The sequence below is a fragment of the Lepidochelys olivacea genome (genome assembly GCF_965140295.1).
Source record: "Lepidochelys olivacea isolate rLepOli2 genome assembly, chromosome: 6".
Classification (NCBI taxonomy): domain Eukaryota; kingdom Metazoa; phylum Chordata; order Testudines; family Cheloniidae; genus Lepidochelys; species Lepidochelys olivacea.
In genome coordinates this window covers 29,598,060-29,625,563 of record NC_140416.1, presented here as the reverse complement: position 1 = coordinate 29,625,563, position 27,504 = coordinate 29,598,060, and positions in this window count along the sequence as shown.

Genomic DNA, 27,504 nt, shown 5'->3' with positions numbered 1-27,504 from the left:
ATGACTCTTGGTATCCTACTGTGAGAAGACTTTCCCCTGCTTCTCGTCTGCATTCTTCCTCGTTCCCTGCGGGAGAATGAGTTGGATTTGTCTGCCATATTCACAGCAATCGAGGTGATCCTGGTTGAAAGAAAATCAATAAGATGTGTCCATTTATGCCTCACAAAGGAAGAAAGGTCTAAAGAACAGACATGGGACGTGATTCAAGCACTAGAGACTTAATAAGACTTCTAGTTGTGTTTGAAGGGGATGGTAATTTATTTTTTACTTTGAACTTTTTTTATGCTTCATAACTATCGGGATTCAGGCTGACATGGGAAGCAAGGAAAAGAAGGTTTGATGCTGTCTTAGAAGACCTAACCCATTTGGGAAGGCCAGGCTCAAAAGTTCAAAAAATTTTGTTTTAGAAAAGATTAAAGAGACATCACTTCGTCATACTGATTTATCGCTATTGATAAAACTGGTTTAAAGTATTTTGGATCGGGATACAATATAAAAAGTCTTTCTTCAAGAACAGCTGCAAGTTTCTCATTATGGGATGTCTTTTCTGTCTGTTTGATATCATTTTGCTTAGAAATAGAGGAGCTGCTCTAATAGCTACTATGGTGCCACTTGCGGCTTTGTCAGGCCAGCTCTCCAAAAAACTGATTGTCATTCTGTTTGCTGCCTGTCACCTTGGCTCTCAGGGTCTCTCACTCTGAGGGGGTGTACCAGGTAATCCCTTAGCAGAAATGTCTTCTCTTTTCAGGGAAAGGTTCTTGTTTGTATGTGTGTATATATATATATATATATATATATATATATATATATATATATATATATATATATATATATAAAAAATATAAAGCAAGTAACTCTCATGGGTATCCTTTTACAATTTAGATGCAGGGAATCCTCTTATGCAACATGAACTAGGGCCCAACATGGGGAGGAAAATCATTTAAAAGCACACCAAGACAGGAATATAAACTGCAGGCTTGGCTTTTTGTCACTGAAATCTTTATCTTCTAAAATACAAACAAAAATCCAAACTTTTTATCAAAAATCCAGGGAGCTAATGGACCTCAAGTCTATTTAAGCAACCCATCAAGTTAAAGCTCCCTGATCAATTTACTTTTTATGCCTTGGCTAGTGCGGTGGTAGGGTTCTCTCTTTCTCTCCCCTCTTCCCCGCCCAAATATTTTGATTGTTATTCACAGGGCTAATGCTGAAAAGACCTCAGAATAAAGATCTAAAACTGGGCCAAAGAAGGAATCTATATTCAGAAACCTATAAATGTAACTTGTTCCCATTAAACAGCCCTTCATGAAAGTCTCAATGATAAGAACAGGTTTCAGAGTAGCAGCCGTGTTAGTCTGTATTTGCAAAAAGAAAAGGAGTACTTGTAGCACCTTAGAGAATAACAAATTTATCAAGCTTTCGTGAGCTGCAGCTCACTTCATCAGATGCATTCAGTGGAAAATACAGTGGGGAGATTTATATACATAGAGAACATGAAACAACGGGTGTTACCATACACACTGTAACAAGAGTGATCACTTAAGGTGAGGTTTCAGAGTAACAGCCGTCTTAGTCTGTATTCACAAAAAGAAAAGGAGTACTTGTGGCACCTTAGAGACTAACCAATTTATTTGAGCATAAGCTTTCGTGCGCTACAGCTCACTTCATCGGATGCAAAAAGTGGAAAATGCAGTGAGGATGTTTTATACACACAGACCATGAAAAAATGGGTGTGTATCACTTCAAAAGGTTTTCTCTCCCCCCACCCCACTCTCTTGCTGGTAATAGCTTATCTAAAGTGATCACTCTCCTTACAATGTGTATGATAATCAAGGTGGGCCATTTCCAGCACAAATCCAGGGTTTGTAAAACATCCTCACTGCATTTTCCACTTTATGAATCCAATGAAGTGAGCTGTAGCTCACGAAAGCTCATGCTCAAATAAATTGGTTAGTCTCTAAGGTGCCACAAGTACTCCTTTTCTTTTCACTTAAGGTGAGCTACTACCAGCGGGGGAGGGGGGGAACGTTTTGTAGTGATAATCAAGGTGGGCAAGAACGTCTGAGGAACAATGGGGGGTGAAGGGGGAGAAATAAACATGGGGAAATAGTTTTACTTTGTGTAATGACCCATTCACTCCCAGTCTCTATTCAAGCCTAGGCCCACCTTAAGTGATCACTCTCTTTACAGTGTGTATGGTAACACCCATTGTTTCATGTTCTCTATGTATATAAATCTCCTCACTGTATTTTCCACTGAATGCATCCGATGAAGTGAGCTGTAGCGCACGAAAGCTCATGCTCAAATAAATTTGTTAGTCTCTAATGTGCCACAAGTACTCCTTTTCTTTTTGTCAATTATAAGAAGTATTTCAAAGAATAAAAGAGAATAAAAGGGGTAAGGAGGAGAGAGTGAGATTTAGAACCCAAATTGGGGACATGGGGAGGTTTGCTATTATTAAAAGTAATATTTGCTCCAACTTGCCCGTTCCATTGAATCTTTGGTGGATTTTTGCAGTTTCATCTAACTTTGAGACTTTCCAGAATAAATTGCAAAGTGGATTTGAGAAGAGTTTAGACTATTAATAGAATCTTTTTAGGGCTTAATTGGTATCAACAAAGATTTTCGTGAACACAGCCAAGTGTGCCCATTGTATCTTTAAATGAGCAAACTAGCATTTAACAGAGATTGACTTACACGCTCGTCCTTCACTTTCAAGAACTGTACTTGAGTGGGGTGAGATCAGAATATCAAAGCAGCCCATGTAGCACGCAGCCTAAAAAGTTTCCATCTTCTGTGTTTTGCTTCTGAACGCAGTGTTATTGCAGAGCATCTCTTCTTAAAATAATTATGAAATAAAAGAGAGAAGGGATGAAGCCATTGTGCTATGGTGTGTAAAACAATGCAAGTAAGACTGTATGAGGTCTAGAAAGGCAATGCAAAAATTATAACCCCAGCAAATTGAAAAGGGATTGGATGGAGGAGCTGAACTGTTTGCTACACAGAAGTGAGCTTCTGCAGTTTATAGATGGGTGCTATTGCTTTAGAGGATATCAGGATTGTTTTAGTAGCTCATTTACATAACAAAGGACCCACAAAATCAGCTTTGCATAGAGTATGACAAGGTGATGGACTGTGTAGTCCACAATTGATTCATGCGGAATATCAGAGGCTTTGATATCCATGTTGGGGGCTATGCTCCTCACTAGCCCTTTACCCACCTACAACTGGTAATTCCAGTAGCAATAGGTATAATAGAGATATGCCATGGCCATTTAGGGCCAGATTCATTAGTACTCTCCAGCTAGTTTGTGCCTCTTCAGAATGCCAAGGAACCATGAACAGCTGTTTTGCTTCACCAAATGTCACACCAGGAAGAGAAGGCAGGTCTCCAGACGTCCTCTCCTGTGCCATCCTTCATTTCTCTCTGTCTCCCTCTGGGTGAAGTTCACTCCTCATACTCAAAGCCAGAATAACACTGGTTGGGCAATTACCAATATTCTGCCCAGGGACTGGTGGCCATGGGGCTACAATACAAACCTTTTAGAGCCTCTACTTATTCTTAGGGGTCACTGAGAGTATAGGAGCTGGAGTTTTGGGATACTGAATCATGTGGCCTATCACAAGGCCACCCTGCTCAGCTGTGCTCTCCCCCCAAATAGCCCTCCTCCTTGATCTTAGTAGTTCTTCTGTGGGACGTAAGGGTTACAGAACCTGTCATGTACTGAACGAGTAATCAAGCAAGCTGATCATCCAAATGCAGTATCTTTATTCATCCCCCAAATCAAACCGCTGCAGGCTAACTACAAACATAAGTCCCCCACATGTTGGATGTGTATTGAAGTTGTGTATGTTCCCCTGAGAGATGCCAGATTCCCTACTCTTGGTCAGAATAGTGGAAGTCCAATGCATGATATATCTTCTTTATAGTCATTTAAAGGGCCTAGAAGTCTTTGACATTAAATCCAGGAATTATTTTACCAACAGTGGCAAGTTCACTGTTTCTTCAGTTTTCTTTAGTGGTGTTGGGAAGAAGGGAATTACTAATTCTTTAAATGGAAAAACAAACATCTGCTATAGCCATCACTAAGGGCCAGACTGAGGCTGTGCTTATGTTTCCATGCAGTATTTGGAGATAGAATAAGGAGCCTACTCCCTTCTGTGTACAGCTCATGTAAGGACTGGCCAGACTTGCAGCCCCTGCTCTCAGGGAAGCACAGGGGTTGCAAGGCACCCAAGATTGCAGCCCCCCACTGGTCTGGATTGTGCCTTGGTATGTCACAACATCTGAAATTGTTGCAAAGCTCTTTGAGGCAGAGACCATCATTTTGTTCTATGTTTGTACAGTGCCTGGCAGAGTGGGGTCCCGGTTCATGACTGGGGCTTCCAAGCACAACTGCAAGACACATAATAAATAATAACCTATAATAAAACAAGTGGAAAGCTCCGGGAAGGTGAACGCTGTTCTTAGGGCTCTGGCATCAATTGTTACTAAAGGTGTCAATCTAGCCCCAGGGGAGAAAAGCCCAGTATGTCTATATAGTATTCTCCCAAAAGGGCCACTGTATTTCAGTGTATGGGTGATGGTCCTCAGCTACTTAATTTACTTGGGGGTGGGAGGAGTGAGTTTTTTTTCTGGTGACATGATTCTGCCCAACAGAGGTAAAAACTTTACTGAATAACGATGAAAGGAAGAGATAAGCAGGTCAGTTTGGTTCTCCTTTGCAGAAGAACTGTAAGAATTATTCTTTTTTATTTAAAAAAATCCTCATTGGAATGGTAATTTTGATTTTGATTATCTTTCATGGCCTGCTTTGAAGTTTTTCAGACAAAAATAAATATCTCCATAACAGAGAGGATTATAGGAGTCTTGTTTAGAATCATCTGACTAAGAGTGACATCTAATTTCAGAATATATAAGGTTTTATTGAGGCCACAGAGACTTTGAAAGAGCTTGACTCTCTTCTGTTTTGTAAATTTTCTATAAACGGTTTAACAGGGTTTTTAGTTCAGCCAAAAAAACAAGGGCTAAAATATTTTCATCAACCATATTGTTGGAGAAACATAAAAGAGACACAATTCAATTTAAATAAAGCTGTAGCTAGGTTATATCATCCTCATCTTAATAAAAAGTATTTTCCAATTTTCCAATCCACCCTCCTCCCTACCCCTGTGACTCAGATTTGAAGGCTCTGCTTGGAGAAATCAGGTTTTGGCAGCTCTGTAATTCATGAAACAATATTTCTAGCTCTACTGAAATGGGAGTGGGATGTTTCAAGCTTTATGATTCTGTTCAATTCTGGAGTGTTAATGGGGCTATTTGTAAAGAAAGAAATATAATGAGTTATCACAAAACGCAGCAAGAACTCTAGAAAGGGGCAACCTCTCATCCATCACCCATTCTAGCGTATTCACAAAAGAACAGTGCAGGAAATCTTGATTGTACGATGGGGAATTTTGCTTTGACTCTAACCTGACTGTCACAAATTGTGGTGGCCCGGGAATCTTATTTTCTTTATAAAATGACCCCAATACAATCCTAAATTTCATGGCAAAGAAATATGGTTCAGGATAAATTTGTTTTTCTCTCTCTGTTAGGCTTTGAGAGGGCTTTATCTTAATTAAGATTCATTTATTGAAATAACAGTGTTAGATCATTTTTAGGTCATATAAAATATAACTCAGAGTGCTGACATCTCTCTAATTCAGTGGCACCCCCTTGCACTGCAATAAGTAAAGTTAGTCATCATTTCCACTCTGTACCCCTATTTCTCTGGTTCATGACTAAGCCATAAACCACTTCTCTGAGGTTTAAACTTAACATATGAGATCTTGGCTTGGGAGCAATTTTTTATTTTGTAAATTAAAAGGAAAAAAAACCGCATTGACCTGTTTTTAAGTCAGAGGAGTGAAAAGAGAAACAAAGCTTCACTGGCTTGTGTCATGATGCAGCTTTGGGCCGTAATGCAATCCAGATCCTTACTCTGTTGTAACTTGGTCCAAACTCCCATTGAAGACAAAGGGAGTTCTGACGGAATATGGATTTAGGAAGGACTGGAGGATTTGGCCCTAAGATAATGAATGAGTTCATTTCATATTGTAGTTTTCAGACAGTAAAACAGTTCAGGGTAATGAAATGAAACAAGAAACAAAGGGCACAGCAGAAAACAATCTAAAGTACAAGTTAATCAATTTTCACATTATAGGCTTTTACATATAGTCTTGCATAGATCCCATTCAGGCAGGGCCTTTTGCTTAATACAAAGAAATGGAGACAATACTAACTCTTGCGGACCATATCCTCCAGTGGTATAAGTCGGTATAGCTCCACTGAAGTCAATTATACGCCACTGAGGATCTGGCTTTGAATCTCTTTGATGTAATTAATAAGCAGCCGTCAGGAGGGTAGTAAAGGAATCCTTTCTAGATCTGGTCATTTTTCCATAGCAAGAACTTTCCCAACATCCTGAAAGCCAGCAGTGCAGTGGAGGTTTGTCGGATACCGCAGTCACAATCCTACAACTAATAACAGATAGTGGATTTAATTTCTCCCTGTTAAAACTGGAACCCCAAAGGGCACAGAGTGGAGACCACACAAAATGGTCACCAGCAATGTCAGTGCAAACCTTTGAGTTCTGATCCCAAAAGTGTTTTAGTTTTGGGACATTCCCACCATGATTAAAAAAAGCTGCTGGGTTGTTTTCATCTCTTGCAACACTGACAAGAGCTTGGGCTGACCATTTTACAGCACTTATATGGGGATCCAACAATCCCGACAATTGAGTTCTAAGGGAGAAAGGGCAAATGGAAAAGTGTAATATGCTGAAAAGCAGGAGCCAGAATGCTTCGGCAGTCTGTTTTTTGACAGATAATCTCTCCTAATCCTCAGTATGGGCCAGTGCTGTTCTCATGCAGTCAATGAGGGTAGGATCAGACTCCCTTTGCTACCCTTTTAATGGGGTGGATGATTATGAAGAGGGAATATGCCTTTGTCCTTAGGCCTTTAGCCTCCGGTGGGTAATGTATGGGTAATGTCAGTGAAGAGTCTAAGGAATTAGACCCTTGCTGTTTAGCATATAGGGTTAGATCTTCAGCTGCAGCAATGGAGTGCACAGTACACTTTGGTATAGGGTGGCAAAGGTGGCTTTAAGTCACCTTTGCACTCCCTGATGCTTGGCTGGCTTTGTACCTGGCTCATCCCCTGGGGTAAGTTAGAGCAACCTGGGAGCTGTTCTAAATTACACCAAGAGCCAGTGGCCTCCAAAGCAATTAGGATGGCAGCTGGGGATCCCCGGAACACAGGAAGTTCCTGCCCTGACCATGGAGAGAGGTGTGGGAGCTGTTACACCAGCACTTACCTTGAGGACATGGCTACATAGGGGTTATCCTCTCATATGAGTGTTTTGCTGTGATAAAGTGGCCCCAATACAGGGCAAAATCTAGCCCAAAGTTTCTCAGAGAGACTGGCAAAAAGAGAGGATTTATATTTCTTGTGGATTTGCTTATGGGACAAAAATCTGTCCATTATGTACAAGGTGACACGCATGGGAGATATTATTTTCCATCAGAAATGCTTTATCATCTGGTTGTAGTACAAACTGGCCAACTTCACTGTATTGTCCACTGTATTAAATATGCATGCTAAATGCTATACAGAAAATGGAATATTAATATCAGACTACAGCATTTTTCCATATGAGATGCTCTTAACTAATGATTGTTTCCTAAGTGATTTCCCAAGCCAGATCAGGAAGTAAGGGGAATAATTTGGGCTGTAAGGCAAGCGTGTCCCATCAGGTGTCCAGGAACTTAAAAAAATAAAATAAAATAGCACATTTGTGGTCTGACACTGTAAACAGGATTTAAGACAGAAAATATCATATTGCCTCTGTATAAATTCATGGTTCGCCCACATCTTGAGTACTGCATACAGATGTGGTTGCCCCATTTCAAAAAAGATATATTGCAATTGAAAAAGGTTCAGAAAAGGGCAACAAAAATGATTGAGGATATGAAACGGCTGCCATATGAGGAGAGATTAATAAGACTGGGGCTTTTCAGCTTGGAAAAAAGACAACTAAAGGGAGGGATATGATAGAGGTCTATAACATCATGACTGGTATGAAGAAAGTAAATAAGGAAGTGTTATTTACTGCTTCTCATAACACAAGAACTAGGGGTCACCAAAGGAAATTAATAGACATCAGGTTTAAAACTAACAAAAGGAAGTATTTTTTCACACAGTGCACAGTCAACTGGTGGAACTCCTTGCCAGAGGATGTTGTGAAGGCCAAGACTATAACAGCGTTCAAAAAAGAACTAGATAAGTTCATGGAGAATAGGTCCACCAATGGCTATTAGTCAGGATGGGCAGGGATGGTATCCCTAGCCTCTGTTTGCCAGAAGCTGGGATTGGGTGACGGGCATGGATCACTTGATTACCTGTTCTGTTCATTCCCTTTGGGGCACTTGGCATTGGCCACTGTCAGAAGACAGGATACTGGGCTAGATGGACCTTTGGTCTGACCCGGTATGGCCGTTCTTATGATTCATTAAAAGGTGCTGTATTTCTTTCACTTATCTCCCCTCTTTGCCTCTCCTTGAAAAACATGAGGGACTCATCTATCAAAAAATATGTTGGTTAGGACCATGCATCTGTTGGAATTTACTCAGGACATCCATGAGCAAGGTTCAACTAGTCTCACTCTGGATGGTCTATGGGGAAAGCCCGCACATTGTCCCTGTAGAGATGGAGTCAGGGGAAAAGTTTTTCAGATGTCTGTGTCTGCTCATTACAGAGATAAAGTGTGTGAGGTAATATTTTTCATTCAACTAACTTCTGTTGGTGAGAGACAGAGCTCTTCTTCTGGGCTGGGAAAATTACTCTTAGCACATATTCTAAAGGATTGTTCATGACAGAGTGGTCCATTAACACCTCTGCAGTCATAGGACAAGAAGGGGCGGGGGGTGGTGGTTAGTGGGTTACAGATGGTTGTGTTTTAAGCCATAAACTCAGTGTGTCATGCTAAACCAGTGGTTTTCAACCTTTGATCTGTGCACCTCCATTTGAAATTTTTTAGGGGTCCGCAAATGAAAAAAGGTTGAAAACCACTGTGTTATGCAATATGTTCCATCTTGCATTTAGCTGTAATGTGTGGTGTATCTTTCCCAAACATGAAGAAGAGCTCCATGTGGCTCAAAAACTTCTCTCTCTCACCAACAGAAGTTAGTTGAACCTTGCCCGTAGATGTCCTCTGAGTAACTTCCAATAGATCCATGGTCTTAAACAATATATTTTTTGGTGGATGAGTAACTCATGTTTTTCAAGGAGAGAATTATTTTTAAGCAAGGCCTTTATGGGATCCAGCTCCATGCTTTATGTAAGAGTTCAGCTGAATACATTTCAAGATATGGAAGGGAAATGACTCATACACCTTGACTCTTTAGCTGCCCCCTAAGCTCTAATGAAAATACAATTTCAGATCTCATTCACTACACACTCGATTCCACACTTTTCTGTGTATATAGACATATTTAAAAGATTATGACAACTTATTTGGCACTCTGCATCATCTTGACACAGCAGCTTCTCTATGTGCCATAAAACCAAATGCACAAAACTAATGCCAAATAACTGGTTGCACAGTTGAGAATAGCAATGCTGAATGTTCTGAAAAATTGGTAGTGATAGAATAAGTTGGGCTACATTTGACTTGGGCTACATCCACACTGCACATTTCTTGCCAAGGTGAGTAGGGTATGTGCAGCTACGTATCACAGTGAAAAGCAGACACTGTCCGCACTGCTAAAAATAGCGGTGTACCCAGGGAAGGCAGAACTTGGGTAAGAGAGAGCCATATAGGGTACATGCCCAGGTCAGATCCACAGGGTTCAGGTGTGTCTTCACTCTGTTCGCCTAAGCAGTGCCTCACCACCTGCACTGCTGGGGGGTGCAGTGTATGTACTCCATGCACTGCCATAGGGAGTGTGCAGTGTACCATAGAATATCAGGGTTGGAAGGGACCCCTGAAGGTCATCTAGTCCAACCCCCTGCTCAAAGCAGGACCAATTCCCAGTTAAATCATCCCAGCCAGGGCTTTGTCAAGCCTGACCTTAAAAACCTCTAAGGAAGGAGATTCTACCACCTCCCTAGGTAACGCATTCCAGTGTTTCACCACCCTCTTAGTGAAAAAGTTTTTCCTAATATCCAACCTAAACCTCCCCCACTGCAACTTGAGACCATTACTCCTCGTTCTGTCATCTGCTACCATTGAGAACAGTCTAGAGCCATCCTCTTTGGAACCCCCTTTCAGGTAGTTGAAAGCAGCTATCAAATCCCCCCTCATTCTTCTCTTCTGCAGGCTAAACAATCCCAGCTCCCTCAGCCTCTCCTCATAAGTCATGTGTTCTAGACCCCTAATCATTTTTGTTGCCCTTCGCTGGACTCTCTCCAATTTATCCACATCCTTCTTGTAGTGTGGGACCCAAAACTGGACACAGTACTCCAGATGAGGCCTCACCAATGTCGAATAGAGGGGAATGATCACGTCCCTCGATCTACTCGCTATGCCCCTACTTATACATCCCAAAATGCCATTGGCCTTCTTGGCAACAAGGGCACACTGCTGACTCATATCCAGCTTCTCGTCCACTGTCACCCCTAGGTCCTTTTCCGCAGAACTGCTGCCTAGCCATTCGGTCCCTAGTCTGTAGCGGTGCATTGGATTCTTCCAGCCTAAGTGCAGGACCCTGCACTTATCCTTATTGAACCTCATCAGATTTCTTTTGGCCCAATCCTCCAATTTGTCTAGGTCCTTCTGTATCCTATCCCTCCCCTCCAGCGTATCTACCACTCCTCCCAGTTTAGTATCATCTGCAAATTTGCTGAGAGTGCAATCCACACCATCCTCCAGATCATTTATGAAGATATTGAACAAAACCGGCCCCAGGACCGACCCTTGGGGCACTCCACTTGATACCGGCTGCCAACTAGACATGGAGCCATTGATCACTACCTGTTGAGCCCGACAATCTAGCCAGCTTTCTACCCACCTTATAGTGCATTCATCCAGCCCATACTTCCTTAACTTGCTGACAAGAATACTGTGGGAGACCGTGTCAAAAGCTTTGCTAAAGTCAAGATACAATACATCCACTGCTTTCCCTTCATCCACAGAACCAGTAATCTCATCATAAAAGGCAATTAGATTAGTCAGGCATGACCTTCCCTTGGTGAATCCATGCTGGCTGTTCCTGATCACTTTCCTCTCATGCAAGTGCTTCAGGATTGATTCTTTGAGGACCTGCTCCATGATTTTTCCAGGGACTGAGGTGAGGCTGACTGGCCTGTAGTTCCCAGGATCCTCCTTCTTCCCTTTTTTAAAGATTGGCACTACATTAGCCTTTTTCCAGTCATCCGGGACTTCCCCGGTTCGCCATGAGTTTTCAAAGATAATGGCCAATGGCTCTGCAATCACAGCCGCCAATTCCTTCAGCACTCTCGGATGCAACTCGTCCGGCCCCATGGACTTGTGCACGTCCAGCTTTTCTAAATAGTCCCTAACCACCTCTATCTCCACAGAGGGCTGGCCATCTCTTCCCCATTTTGTGATGCCCAGCGCAGCAGTCTGGGAGCTGACCTTGTTAGTGAAGACAGAGGCAAAAAAAGCACTGAGTACATTAGCTTTTTCCACATCCTCTTGGATTAGTTCCTGTGCGAGGCAGTAAGAGGGAATAAGAACCTGCCTTATGCAGTCAAGGTGGATCTTGGGTCTGGGCATGTAAGAACAAGTGGCTGCTGTGTACCTGCTCACTCCCTTCCTTGAGCAGGGGTGTGGGTAATGTGCAGAGCCTTTGCTTCACCTCTCTGCTAGCTGGTGCAGGGCAGCAGTAATCACTATCTCAGGAAGAAGCAGGGGAGGTGCTGTGATTTAGAGGTGTGTCCCAGAGTCACAGTGCCTCCCAGGGTTGCTCCTAGAGTGGCACCGCTTACGGTCAGCATTGTGCTTCCAGTTGAAATCCTGCCCATGGAGAACAAAGTGGGGGGGCTTCCACTGCCTTGCTCCTTATGTAGTCATTTGCACCTGTGCAAATTGGATATAAAATGCAACCAGGAATTTCCACTCACTGTCACTGGTGGTAGCAGTGTACACTCACTTCACACTCACCTGGCACACCTGTAAATAGTTCTAGAAAGATGTAAGATTGTCTCCTACCTTACAAGTTACACTATGTGTGTAGTATAACTAGTCTTGATTTAGCAAATGGGGTACTTATCTCAATTGTATCTGATGCTCTTTTTTTTCTGGAAATCTTGCAAGGCCAAGTTTTCTATGTAGCTCATGCCCATCCCCATGCTATCTGCTTTCTAGTACTTCCTTATTTTGGTCACAGCACGACGACTGTGAGAAGTTTATACTTCTGCTTCTGGTCTCAACCTCAGTTTAATGACCCCAATTTATGTTGCTATACATGAGGTTCAAATCAAGTCCTTGAAGTCTATTTGGTGATGTACAAGAATTTTGTTATATAATCCCTCCTATCCCCCCCTGCCTGCCATTTCCCCCTTCCGCCCCCCAAAAAAAGTTACAAGAAGGCTGTAACCATTTCTAGCTTTCTAACTTCACAGCATTTCATTTGATGGTGAGGGTCTGCAGGAGCCGAGAAATTAGGAAGGGTTCCAGGCAAGTAGTTTTTCACAGAAACACTTTCTCCTTCATTATTCAGAAGTGGACAAGTATTTCTCCAAAAGAAGCTGTCCCACACACACTGTTGATGGTGTCCTGCAAAGCCACATCTCCATCTGGACAAGTGACTGGAGAAAGATTATATTTTCCATACAAGGCTGGAAAGAATCCAGATAATATTGTATAATCCATGTCAGAGGAAATGGCAGTGTCTTTCTCAGTTTGTAAGTAACCAACTTTTGGGAGAAGTAGTGTTATTTATATTTCAAATGTGTCTAGTTTTAGAGGATAAAAATCCAAGGCTGTGCAACTAGCCACCTGGTTGTGTGGAGGAGTTGCTTCTAAGGCACCATGGCCAATGAAAGGAGATTGTTCAGCTGGCTTTGAGAGGAAACTGGACAGGATTGCTTCATACATTATACATGTCTCAGGCAGAGGAATCATATTAAACCTTCTGAGGCAAGATTTCCAAGTCAAAGTTATATCTGGTGCTGCACCTTCATCTTGTACACTGTTGAAAAAACCTTTTTTCTCCACAAGTTTTGCGATGCTTTCAAAGCTACGTAGGGAAACACTGTAAAAAGAGAGTAGATTTGACTGCACTCAGAAATACTGTGCTATAAAAATTAAATGTAAAGGAACATCATCTTCTTTTGAGGCACAAGGATTAAACTGTATTCTGTAGCTTCCTTCAGTATTTTTGAAGTGAATATGCAATACCACTGGGATAGGTGCATATCACCAAAACGCTAAGGAATCTAACACACGTGGGAGTGTTGTGTTGGGGTTCAGTCCAAGTTCTTTTCTTTCCTTCTCCTTTCAGTCTCTGATGGTCAAGGAAAATCTAAGGAGTCAGGTTTTGATTCTGATCTCCACTGCAATCTTTATATCGTCTCTGCCCAAATCAAAGGACCGCATATCCAGCATAACCAGCCCTTTGGGGTTAAGAGGTTTCATGAGCCATGTAAAGATGCTGAAATAGCTGTCCGTCACCACCCCTCATATTCTCCCTCCTCCTCATTGCAATAGGAGTGAGAAGTGGTGTGAACAGAAGGTGTTCGGAGGGGGACATGGCTGAATCACGCTGCGCTCCAGCCATTCTGAACTACAAGAGTGGCCCGTAGGGGCTGTTGTGACTGAATGTAAATTAGCATAGCTCAGAGCCTGCTCTACTTTCTGAGTAGGACCAGATTGGCTCCCAGCTGGCCCCAGAAACTAGGTGTCTGCAAAAGTGGTGTAAAGCCATATTTCGTTCCCCCACACCATGCTCAGTCTCCTGGCACAGCTCAGAATTGAGGCCTCATCTTTTGGTGGCCATGTGGCCCACCTCCTCCCTCAGTCTTGCTGGTTCTCCAGCCTAACAGCACTTCATACAAAAGTATATATTCTTTGGAGTGTCAACCCAGGCTTCACCTTTCTCTGCTTTTCTCATTCATTCTCTGATGTTTAAAGAGTGAGGAGGAGAGCACTTGAAGGCAACTTTTCACTCATTTCTGTGCTGAACATCCACTTCTTCTTTCCCTCGACACTTGGCTTCATCTCACACATGTACCATGTACACAGTGTAATCCATCACTAAAGGATCCTTGAGTAATTAATAACTGTAATGAGGAAAGGCCTAAAAACGGTGGAAGAGATGGGGAGAAAAAGAGGAAGATGGACATTTCTTCCATGCCTGCCCTTCTGCCCAGACCCTACGCTTCAGGAACATCCAGGTCTGATTGTCAGAGTCCTATAGGTATGTTCCCTAATTGCTGCATGCACAATGGAGAACACTTGTTCCATGCTGGTTTGGGTGTTTCTTGCAGAGGTGGGATTATACGTGACATCTCTGACTCACCTGGCCTTCAGGGAAAAGAGGAGGTCAGCTACAAAGAGTCTTATTTATCTGGCTTCAATGGGGAAGAAAATCCACTCTCAGGGTGGTCCCTTAATTGGACTCTAAATCTGGCTGAGGTTTATTTTTACATCTCTCAATAGGTTCTGGGGACCTGCCACCCTATCAGTGGAGTTCCTGATAGAAGGATAGCATTGCCGAGAGTTCAATTTTCCTCCAGGGTCTGGTGCTAGAAAGATGGAGGAAAGAGAAGAGCTATGCAGGGTTCCATATAAACCATTCTTCCTTAGCCTCCACTAGTTTAGGTTTCACTGGTATGGGTAGGAGTTTAGGCCCTGATTCAGCAAGGTACCTTTCTTTTTTTCTTTCCAGGTGGTGTCTATATTCTCATTTGCCATGGAAGCCGTGTTGGTGGCATCCTTAAATATATCCATCGTTGCCGTCATATCATGTTGATGCTTTCAATTGGTTTGCTCTACTTAGAATTTCTGATGTTGCAAAAAACTCTTTCCAAAGAACACTGAAGATCTTTCACAGGCAATTTCTTTGGAATGAATTGATCTTCTCGATTTCTGCTGTAGACTTCCATAAAGGAGGACAGATATGTTAAACATTCATATTTTTGTGTCAGTGCCAAGCATGCTACTTTTTCAAATCTTTTCAGGTTTATGAAAGTTGTTTGCTGCTTTTAACATTTGTTCCTTGACATCTAGCATGGCGTCATCATCACTGCACATCTCGTTTCCTAGGTAGGTATAATGACTTCTTTTAGTGTATCTTCATCCGTGCTAATGGTTACTTTTGGGAAATGGATAGCTGTATATTTTGTCTTCCTCATGTTGATGAACAAACCAACTTGTTTTGCTGCATGTGCCAAAAGCTGGTTCTTTTCTTCCATTAAGCAGTGTGTTGAACTAAGCTGGACAACATCATCAGCGAAAATGAGGTCATCCAATTGGATATATCATTAATCCATAAAATTCCTTGGCTACCTTCAATTACTTTCCTCATGAGATAGTCAATGACTAGTGCAAGTAATAGTGGGGACATAATACAGTTGTCACGACAAGCTGTTGCCTGATAGAATCATAGGACTGGAAGGGACCTTGAGAGGACATCTTGAGAGTGCAGTCCCCTGCACTCATGGGCAGGACTAAGTATTATCTAGATCATCCCTGACAGTATTTGTCTAACCTGTTCTTAAAAATCTCTTATGATGGAGATTCCACAACTTCCCTGGGCAATTTATTCCAGTGCTTAACCACCCTGAGTGATGTGGTCACCATCTCTGATTGCACATTTGGCATTATCCTATAGATCCTTGATTCTAATGATTTTTGCTGGTATTCTGTCATAATTTTCCAAACAACGTCTTTGTGGATCCTGTCAAAAGCCTTCTGAAAATCTATAAAATTTACCAGAAGAGGTGCTTGCCACACCACACTTTGTTCTATAACATGTCTGAAAACAACAGTGAGGAGAGGCTGAGGGAACTGGAGATGTTTAGTCTACGGAAGAGAAGAATATGGGGGGATTTGATAGCTGCTTTCAACTACCTGAAAGGGGGTTCCAAAGAGGATGGCTCTAGACTGTGCTCAGTGGCAGCTGATGACAGAACAAGGTATAATGGTCTCAAGTTGCAGTGGGAGAGATTTAGGTTGGATATTAGGAAAAACTTTTTCACGAAGAGGGTGGTGAAACACTGGAATGCGTTACCTAGGGAGGTGGTGGAATCTCCTTCCTTAGAAGTTTTTAAGGTCAGGCTTGACGAAGCTCTGGTTGGGATGATTTAACTGGGAATTGGTCCTGCTTTGAGCAGGGGGTTGGACTAGATGACCTCCTGAGGTCCCTTCCAACCCTGATATTCTATGATTCTATGAACAGTATAGTCTGTCTGTACATGATCTCAGTGGTCTAAAACTTGCTTGTTGCTTGCTAAGTTAAAAGTCTATTTGATTCTTGATACATTCCAGGATGATGCACATCACACAAGAACTTTAGCATGGGTAAAATATTCAAAAGTGCTTAAGTGACTTAGTAGCCTAAGTCTCTTTGCTTCTAAGCACCTAAGTCCCATTGACTTTCAATGAGACTTAGGTTCTTAAGTCACATCAGAACTTTTGAAAATGGAATATAGGTGCTTTTGAAAATTTTACCACATGCCCTAACTTTAAGCAAATGACTAGTCCCACTGACATCAGCATAGCTCCATGTAATCCAGTGTCCTGTTTGTCAGTGGTCAGTGCTGGATGCTTTGGGGAAAAGCATATAAAACCCATCTAATGGTGCAGTACTTTGCAATGGAAGATAATTTCTTCTTGAGTCCAGCTGGATGTAACCTTGATGGGCCACAGTCCTTGCAAATTTAAGTGAAAAATAATATTTAGGAGTGGGGGAGGGGAGAATAGTTATTCTTATCTTCAGAGAACCTGAAAAAAAATGTCCAGCTTTTCTTCAGGCTTTTAGCTAAGTATCAGTTCTTTCTTTATCTCCTAATACTTTTCTTGCACTCTGTACATTTATTTATTCTACTATATAAGATAGGGAAGAAGTTGGTTAAGTATAGGTAGGAGTGAGTGTGGGACAGTCAAACACAAAAGAGTCTCATTTAAACATAACACATGAAGGCAAGCAACTGAGTATTGACAAATGCTAGAAGTCTAAATACTCCAGTGAAGTGTAGTGCCAGGCATTAAATGAGGATATTGATATAATAGGCATTGTGGAAACTTGGTGGAATGAGAATAGTTCATGGGACATGGTAATACCGGGGTACAAAATATATAGGAATGACAGAGTAGGTAATGTTGGCTGGGGATTGGCACTATATGTGAAAGAAAGCATAGAGTCAAATATTGTAAAAATCTTAAATGAATCAAACTGTACATAGAATCTCTACAGATAGAAATTCCATGCTTGAATAATAAAGAGTATAGCAGTAGGAATATACCACCATCCATCTGACCAGGATGCTGACAGTGATTGTGAAATGCTAAGGGAGATTGAGAGGCTACAAAATCAGAATACAAGATAATAATGGGGGATTTCAACTATTACCATATTGACTGGGTAAAGTCACCTCAGGATGTGATGCAGAGATAAAATTTCTAGCCATAAATGTCTGCTCCTGCTATTTCTGGAACCAACAAGGGGAGAGGCAATTCTTGATTTAGTCCTAAATGGAGCACAGGATCTGATCCAAGAAGTAATTATAGCTGAATCATTTGGTAATAGTGTCCATAATGTAACTAAATTTAGCATCATGGTAGGGGGGAAAATACCCACACAAAAAAAACCCAGCACAGTAGTATTTAATTTCAAAAAGGGGAAATACACAAGAATGGTGATGTTTGTTAGACAGAAATTAAAAAGAGCATCACAAGGGTAAAATGCCTGCAAGCAACATGGAGGCTAATTAAAAACATCATAATAGAGGCTCAGACTAAATGTAGTGACCCGTTGTTACGTTCCCCTCTGGTGTTATCCAGACTGGTGATCTGCTAGGCCTCCTTGAGAGCCAGTCTTACCCTGCTCTGCTGTGAGAACCCCCACTCCTGGGCTGTTCACGCACAGCCTCTGGCATATAAGCTGCTCCCAGCTACTTGCAAGCAAATGACACTAGCCAATACCCCCAGTCCCAGACACAACCCTAGGAACCTCCGTCTTGCAGTATCCAGTTATGTGCACTGGACGCTGCAAGCTTATATGGGTTGTCAATTTAACAAAGAAATTGATATGTACCAGGCTAGTTAACCGAAGGAGAGAGTCTGACACGCTTCAAATCAAACACTGATTCAGGTAGAAGAAACAAACAGATTTTTTAACTATAAAGATAGATTTTAAGTGCTTATAAGTCAAAGCATAACAAATTGGATTTGGTCAAATGAAATAAAAGCAAAATGCATTCTAAGCTGATCTTAACATTTTCAGTGTCCTTACAAACTTAGATGCTTCTCACCACAGGTTGGCTGCTTACTTTTCAATCAGGTTCTCTCCTTTGATCAGCACTTCAGTCTCTTGGTGGTGGTGGTGTCTGTAGATATAGGTGGAAGAGAGAGAGACAGCATGGCAAATGTCTCTCCCTTTTATCATGTCCTTTCTTTCCTCGTGGCTTTTCCCCCACTCCTTCAGAATCAGGTGAGCATTACTGAGTCTCTCCAAACAAGGTTGAGCAATTTCCCTGGAGTGGCCTCATGCAGGTGAGTCATCACATTGTAGGTCCCTTGCTGGACAATGGCTGTTGATGGTTTGATTGACACCCCGCCCAGGTGTTGTCTACTTTCCTTGCTGTTGCCTCTGGGGAGCTATCATCTGGCTGATTCCCCCAACGTAAGCATGTTTTAGTGACAACCATACTACACAATTCTCATAACTTCATATGCATTAATGGTGTACATATAATGACTTTCCGCAGATCATAACCTTTTCCTTGATACTGTACAAGGCATGCTTTATATGTAAGATCACAATTATATGAAAATGTGGAACATGGGGTTACAGTACGCTCCCCCAAGGTATAGAATGTCACACCCACCCCTGGATGTCTTCCCAGCCCAGCCAGGACTAGCAGCTGAGCGTGGCGCAGGGTAGGAGCCACCAGCCGGGTCTTTCCTAGTCCCGCCCCCTGCCCCACAGTGATTTACCTCTCTGCCGGGGAAGAGTCAACATGGCCTTTATAAAGGGAAATCATGCTCTCCAATCTATTCAAATTATTTGAGTGAGTCAACAAGCATGTGGATAAAGGTGATCCAGTCGGTATAGTGTACTTGGACTTTCAGAAGGACGTTGACAAGGTCCCTTGCAAAAGGCTGTTAAGGAAACTAAGAAGCCATGGGGAAAGAGGGAAGGTCCTCTCATAGATCAGCAAGTGGTTGAAAGACAGGAAAGAAAGGGTAGGAATAAATGGTCAGTTTTCACAATGGAGAGAGGTGAACAGTAGGGTCCCCCAAGGATCTGGTTTTGGATCTTGCTGTTCAACATCTTAATTAATGATCTAGAAAAGGGGCAAACCATGAAATGGCAAAGTTTGTAGACAATACAAAATTATTCAGGACAGTTACGCCCAAAGCAGACTGTGAGGAGTTACAGCTGGAACTCACAAAACTGGATGACTAGACAAAGTAATGCACATTGGAAAAATAATCCCAATTATGCATATACAATCATGGGTTTTAAATTAGTTGTTCCCACCCAAAAAATAAAGCTTGGTATCACCATGGATCATTCTCTGAAAACTTCTGCTCAATGCACAGCAGTAGTCAAAAGGCTAACAGCATGGTAGTAACTATTAGCAAAACGATTGAAAAAAAAGACAGAAAATATCATAATGCTACTATATTAACTCTTGGTGCACCTGCTCCTTTAATACTGTGTCCAATTCTGAATGTTTTATCTGAAAATGATATGATGGAACTGGAAAAGGTTCAGAGAAGGTCAACAAAGATGATCAAGGGTGTGGAACAGCTTCTATATGAGGAGAGACTAAAAAGATTAGTGCTGTTCAGCTTGGAAAAGAAATGACTAAGGGAGGATCTGATAGAGGTCTTGCAAATCATGAATGGTACAGAAAAAATGAATAGAGAACTGTTTACCTTTTCACACAATACAGAAACCAGGGGTCCTCCAGTGAAATTAATAGGCAGCAGGTTTAATACAAACAAGAGGAAGTACTTTTTCACACAGTGCACAACTAACCTGTGGAACTTGTTGCCATGGGAGGTTGTGAAGACCAAAATTAAACTGGGTTCAAAAAAGGACTGGATAAATTCATAGAGGGTAGGCCCATCAATGGCTATTAGCCAAGATGGTCAGGGATGCAACCCTTTGTTCGAGGGGCCCCTAAACCTCTAACTATCAGAAGCCATGTATGGAAGCCAGGTGGATCACTCCATTCTTGCCTTGTTCTGTACAGTGCCCCTGAAGGTCTGGTATGGGCCACTGTCAGAGACAGGATACTGGGCAAGATGGACCATTATCTGACCGAGCATGGCAGCTTTTACGTTCTTATGTATATAATTTAATGCACTGTACATATTTTTCCCTTTACATTCAGTCACGCAGGAGCTGTTATAAATAAATTTTCTTTGTGGGAGCTTACACTAACAATTTTGGATTCCTGTGTGCATCTCTGGCCTTCCAGATGGTAACACCAGGCACTCACTATTGCACTACTTTCTGAAGTACCTTGCTGAATTGGACCCTCAATGAGAGAGAGACAGACGCATGTTCATAAAGGAATAAGGGCATAACACTTTCATTTGGATGTATATCTTTGGACTCCTGAGTGGAGTGACTCGTAATTTCAAAGTGGTGCAATTTTTGTCAGGTTTCTTTAAGGCTTACTCTTCAGGCCACAGAATATTCTACCCTCAGTGCATGTACATGACTCTCATTGGCTTTAAAAGAAGTTACACGCATACATCAAAGGAAGGATTTACCCCATAACGATTCATCATGAGCATGACGGGCAAACACAACAGCAATAAGCTCACAAAGTAAAGCTCCTGAGCTAGGAGCATGGCAGAGTTCAGATCTCTGCAGAACAGCCACATTGCAGCTCTGATTTCAGCCGTGTTTTTAATATTTGTAATTGTTTAAATATATTAACACTGATATCCTCGGGATCAAATGACACAGTTCCCCATCTGTTAGAAGCAGCAGCAGAAACTAAACAAGGGAGAGAGTGTCTGAGTGTTATGTTTGGGAGGCAAATCTTGGTTAGCCGGGATCGTGACACCCTTTGCTAGAATGTGGATCCCAACACTGTGCCGCAGATACTGTGACAGGTCACCCCAAGAAGATTGCAAATGTATTTTTATTAGTATGGTTACAAAAAGCTCTGGGAAGGGAAGTGTTAATGACTGGTGATTGAATGCAGTGGTTTGCAAGCTCTAAGCAGCTTTAGTGTCTCCTACCACAGCCCTGATTTAAAATTCATAAATGCTAATCCTCCATAATTTACGGTTTAAAAAGCAGCCCCACTCACAGGCCCTGTGGCTACAGCTCTGTCAGAGTAATTATGGCGCCAAGCTGAAATTGGACTACTAACTGAGATATTAAACAGGGTAGGAAATCCTCTTCCCTGGCAGCCTACCCAATTATTCCAAATAAGCAAACAGATTAGTAAGTAATTTTCCAGTTAAATCTAGTGATTGGTGCCAGAATTGTATGTTAAATATTCAGAAGTAAATAGATTAAAGATGAAATGTCCCCTTTTTTCAAGCTTAATTTAGTGTGTATATTAAAACTTTTTTTGTGGGGGGGTGGGGGGAGGGAATCTTCATTGAAGTGCAATGTGATTACTTTGAAAATAGAACCTTTCCCTGTTTGTTTGCACTCCGGGGCACTGCCATTCATTAGTCTGGGTGCTTGTGCTGGAGGAACCCTGTGCCACATTAGATACAGTATCAGTCCCGCTGTTCCTTTAACACTCACCTTGGAGGAGCCCCCCTGGGAGGCAGTGCTGTGAGGCCACAAGCAGCTTGGATCAGGAACTTTGCCATGAGCTTTGAATTGGCTGTGTGGGGTGCTGTGGACTCGGGATTTGCAGGATGCTGAATGTGGGAATGCAGTCAGCACCGGTCATTTCTCTAGTCCATGTTGCTAGGTTTGCAAAGGCTGATAACAAGGATGGGTGCGTTTCTTACAGATACTTTCACTGTTTGTGAATATCTTGATTTCTAGCTCTAGTTTTGCTTCCCCTTTTGGCCTGCCAGAGCTCAGACTTGTTAACCTTCCAGACGTGCTTGCAAGAGCCATTGATTTCTCTGACCTTTGGGAAGGAGATGGGCTGAAGGACAGCGTGGCCCTTGGTATTAGCTACTGCTTGGCCTGTGGGGCAGGTGAGATGAGTGATTTATTCTCTGATGTTTTGTATTTGGTTGTAATATTGTGAATGTTTTAAATTACGTAAAAAATGCCCAGAGCAGGGGTGGATTATTCTAAATAAATAAATAAATCACAAGCAGCACTTGTCTTACAACACATGAGATACATCCCATGTCCTTCCAATCAAACCTCTCGCTGTAGTTAGATAGGGCTAGATTCTGGATGGACCGTACAGAGTGGGAGGATATGTGTATGAGTGAAGGGAGCATCTCTCAACTGTGTGTGTGTATGGAACATTTCCCAACCTTGTCGGGCTTGGTGAGGGTCAGGTTCTGCAGCCCCTGTGCTTGAGGGAGTTCAGAGACTCCTCCTTCCTTACCCCTTTGGCATGCACAGAGCTCCAAAGGGGGCAGGAAAGGGTGGAAAGAAGGCAGAGCCGTGGCTCCACTCTCCTATTCACTGGCCTGTAGATCTGGCTTTCCACTCAGGAGCCAGTGACTTGCAATAGATAATACAAAATGCAAGCCCATAAAGGGTTGCAGCAGTACATATTCGGCCTATGTGCACTCACCAGGCATTCTGTCTTGCTGCGCTCTTGAGAGAGAGGTTTGTTTCCACATCACCCCCTATGCGGGGCTGAGCCTTAAAGGCATAATTGAGCTCACAAAAATTAAGTGGCGTGCAATCTTTTTAAAAAAGCAAAAACAAACAAACTAACCCCAAAGAACCCAACTAACTAAATTCTGTTCAATAAATTCTCTGGAATCAATCCAGGGGTGTTTTTATTACTGTCAGAACTCACAGCTATAGTTTTCCTGTCTGTGTTTCACAAGGCTGCAGGGGGTTTTGTTTGTTTGTTTTTGCCTTCACACCACTACATGCAATGACATTTCAGTTTTGTACAGAGAAGTGTTAAACCTGAAATGGTTGGGGTTTTTTTTCCCATCGCTTGTGGAGATCCTTCAGATAAAATCCAAGGGCTGGATCCTCAGCTGGTAGAAATTGGTGTAGCTTCATAGAAGTAATTGGAATTATGGAGACTTACACCGGGCAAGGATCTGGCCTCAAAGAATACAAATATTTGTGTGGCACAATAGATACAATGGATTGAGGTGTTTGTGGTTTGCATTATCTTTTGCACCCAGGAAGGCTCCCAATTCTGAAGCAATTCAAAATCTACATCTCTGTTAATGTCACACACTGTTAGGGGAAGGTTACTTCTTTTTCATACCACTGGTAAAAACCGTGATAGCTTATGGGATTCCCTGTGCACAAGAACAAAACTGATGCTGAGAAAGGATGTCACTTTTCCCTCTTGAACCCTATTTGCAAGTCGTACTTTTCAAAATACTCCAAACGCCAGCAGCTTCCAAACAGTGCGAGTTTCCTGTCTGCTGCCCTGTCCATCTAGCTATAGCAATTTTACCTTTCTGCAAAAATAGCTTGAGTCACTTCAAGGATTGTCACTCTCTTGTTTGTTTGCCAACGAGGCTTTTCTTTTCAGAAGCCACTTGAGTGTATAAAATCAAAAGTTCCCATGTGGTCCCTGATTCTTGCATTTGCTACAGCATGTTCATAGGTTTCACTTTGCCAGATAAGCCTCAGAATCAACCCAGTAGTTACATTCTTTTTGGTTAATCCTTCTATAACTTTAAAATCAGAGGTCTAACACCTGGGATCTTGCAGGTGGGTGGTCCTACAGCTTTGAGGTTAGACAAAAGGATTGCTATGTTTGAATAGGTCAAAGAGCCATATACTGTATCTTATTTTCCTGTCTGTGTATGTGGCCATTTCTGGAGGCCGCATAGGAATTTTCACAACCCCAGAATTCACCTAATGGTAATACTGTTCCATGGGGAGGAATTTGCTTCTCAAACCTAGCTGCTGTTGGTTTCTGACCTGAAGAACAATGGCTGCTAGCTTGTATCCTAGCTTGAAGAAATGCAGACAATATTCTTATGGCTATAAATATCTAATCCTTTTATTAAATAAAAATCTTACTCATATGTTTCCCCCAATCGTATCCTGCTACAGGGAGTTCCCGAGGTTAATTATATGTTGCATACAAAAGTACTTCTGTAATAGGGCTCTTGGGTTTGGGGTTGCTGACCCTTTTAAGCTAGGATGGAAGAACAAACTAAAGCAAATAGCAAAACAGTTTGTTTAGGCTGTTTTCCTCCTGGGAGGTGATTAGTTTCTCACTGTTCTTCTTTTTTTTTTGGTTAGAGTGGCCTAACTACACAGCAAACAAACAATAGAGTCCTCTCTTGGTAAGGGGGCCCACATGGTCCTCCCCAGTGTCAGGGAAAGGAGGATAAAGGAGAGAACATTCCTGAAGCATCAGTCTTTTCCTCTTTGTTTGGAAGGATGAAAAAGTTAATCCAAGCTCTCCACATCCTTCGCAGGGCCACCTCCCCATCTCACTGGAAACCTTTGGTTTTTATGGCTTCCCTGTTGAAAAGGCCCAGCTGTTGGCTCTGTCCTTCAACTGTTTGCCACACCACAGCTATTAGCCCCTCTCATCAGATCTGACACCTAAGGTGGGCCCTAAAGGGTGGGGTATTCTTCTCAGCTAAGCCAAGGGGTCTAACCCTGTCATAAATACAAAGGGAAGGGTAATCACCTTTCTGTATACAGAACTATAAAATCCCTCCTGGCCAGAGGCAAAACCCTTTCACCTGTAAAGAGTTAAGAAGCTAAGATAACCTCGCTGGCACCTGACCAAAATGACCAATGAGGAGACAAGATACTTTCAAAGCTGGAGGGGGAACCCAAAAGGGTCGGTCTGTCTGTGTGATGCTTTTGCCGGGACCACGTCAGGAATGCTCTTCAGAACTTCTGTTAAGTTAGTAATCTAGCTAGAAATGCGTTTGATTTCCTTTTGTTAAATGGCTGGTAAAATAGGTTGTGCTGAATGGAATGTATATTCCTGTTTTTGTGTCTTTTTGTAACTTAAGGTTTTGCCTAGAGGGATTCTCTATGTTTTGAATCTGATTATCCTGTAAGGTATTTACCATCCTGATTTTACAGAGGTGATTCTTTTACTTTTTCTTTAATTAAAATTTTTCTTTTAAGATCCTGATTGTTTTTTCATTGTTCTTAAGATCCAAGGGTTTGGGTCTGTGTTCACCTATGCAAATTGGTGAGGATCTTTATCAAGCCTTCCCCAGGAAAGGGGGTGTAGGGATTGGGGGGATATTTTGGTGGGAAGACATCTCCAAGTGGGCTCTTTCCCTGTTCTTTGTTTAACACACTTGGTGGTGGCAGCATAGAGTTCAAGGACAAGGCAAAGTTTGTACCTTGAGGAAGTTTTTAACCTAAACTGGTAAGAATAAGCTTAGGGGGTCTTTCATGCAGGTCCCCACATCTGTATCCTAGAGTTCAGAGTGGGGAAGGAACCTTGACAAACCCCTTCATGGTTGACCTAAGGACAAGATAACTACACCTCATGACAGCTTTCTTTTATTGGTTTGAAATTCTTGCCTTTTCAATTAGCCAAGCATGCTATTCCTGTTGGTTGTGAATAGGAGTGTCCAGTTCTCTAGAGCATTTATAATTTTATTATAGCCTCTCCTCATATCTGCAATTAGGTTCTCAGAAACTATGGTAATATATATAGTACCAAAACCCTAGGTAGTAGAAAAGATAGATCTTTCTGTTGCCTGAAGTGTGGTCTGAGCACAGTGCTCATAGGCCCCAGTTCAGCAAATCACGTAAGCAGGTGGTCTTTCTTATGTCCCTTACAGCTGAGGCAAACTAGAGATGTGCTGAACTGTTCTTCCATTTTCCATTAAGAGCTGGACCACTCTGTATAACCCAATACCAGTATACTGCACTGGAGTATTTTGCAGCTGTTTCTCTCAATATTAAAAGGGGTAATAGTTCATAGGTCATACATACATCTCAGCCATACCTGTATTGCGTGTGTGTTTGCTAAGTGTATAAATCTTGAGATAGAATTTATCATATACAATATAACAACTGGCAGTGATATGGTACATTTATTTTCATAAGTGAGAGAGTGACCCATAACTTGCATCCCTCATGATATATGAAAGCACAACTCACTCTGGTAAAGCAAGCAAGGGTTTTTATGCAATCTGCCCTTTCCCTCTTTTGGCATTCTTTCACCTATCATCATCATCTTTTCACCTATTTGAGATTTCTAGATCTATTTCTGCATGGTCTATGTACTGGCAGAGATGTATTGTGGCAATGCAAACACTGGAAAAGCAGGAGGAAGGGGAAGAAATGAGATGGAACAAAAATAGAAGTGGGTGAAGATGAAAGTTTTCTGAAGTGGTCAGAATTGGCAAGGAGAAGGAAAACTGCAGCAGTGGAGAATGACTGATGGTTAGAACTGCTATTGGAGGAAGTGGAAACTGGGGTAACAGCTGAGCCAAAAAACAGGAGAAATGAACTGGAAAGTGGCACAGGGGAGCAGAGCAGATCTCGAAAATAGCAGGAAATAAAAAGATGAGGATAAGAAAACTGTGTTTGAAGTGGAAAGTAAAGAGGAGAGTTCTCATCCTCTCTTTTTGCTCCAGATCCCTTGTCACAAGTCCCACTTCTGCCACTCTGCTTCTCAACTATAGCTCCCACCCAGATTAATTTTCCTCTGGCAGTTGTCATCAGCAGAATGTTTGCAGCCACACAATGAAGAAATGCTTGCTGGGAGCTCCATGGGAATTAAGCTCTTAAATTTCTTAAGCACTTTTGAAAATATCCCTAGGCATTTCTCTGCAGCTTAAGGCACCTAGATACCTTTGAAACCTGGACCTTTGTCACTTCCCAGTTATTATATAAATAGTGCTTTTTATTTGTATTAGTATTACAGAAGCATGTAGAGGCCTCAACCCAGATGATGGCCCCATTGTGCTAACTGTTGTACAAACTTATGGTAACAGAACTGCCCATCCCTTGCATTCAAAACTGCCAAGACAGACAAAAGATAGAAGAAAGGAAGTATTATTATTCCCATTTTCCAAATGGGGAATTGAGATGTAGAGAGATGAAGTGACTTGCCCAGGGTCACACAGGAAGTCTGTGGCAGAGCCAGAAAATTAGTCCAGTTCTCCTGAGTCCCTGTCCAGTACCTTAACCAAAGGGCTTATTTTCTTCTTGTTTTCCCCTAATATTCACATCAAGGGCGTT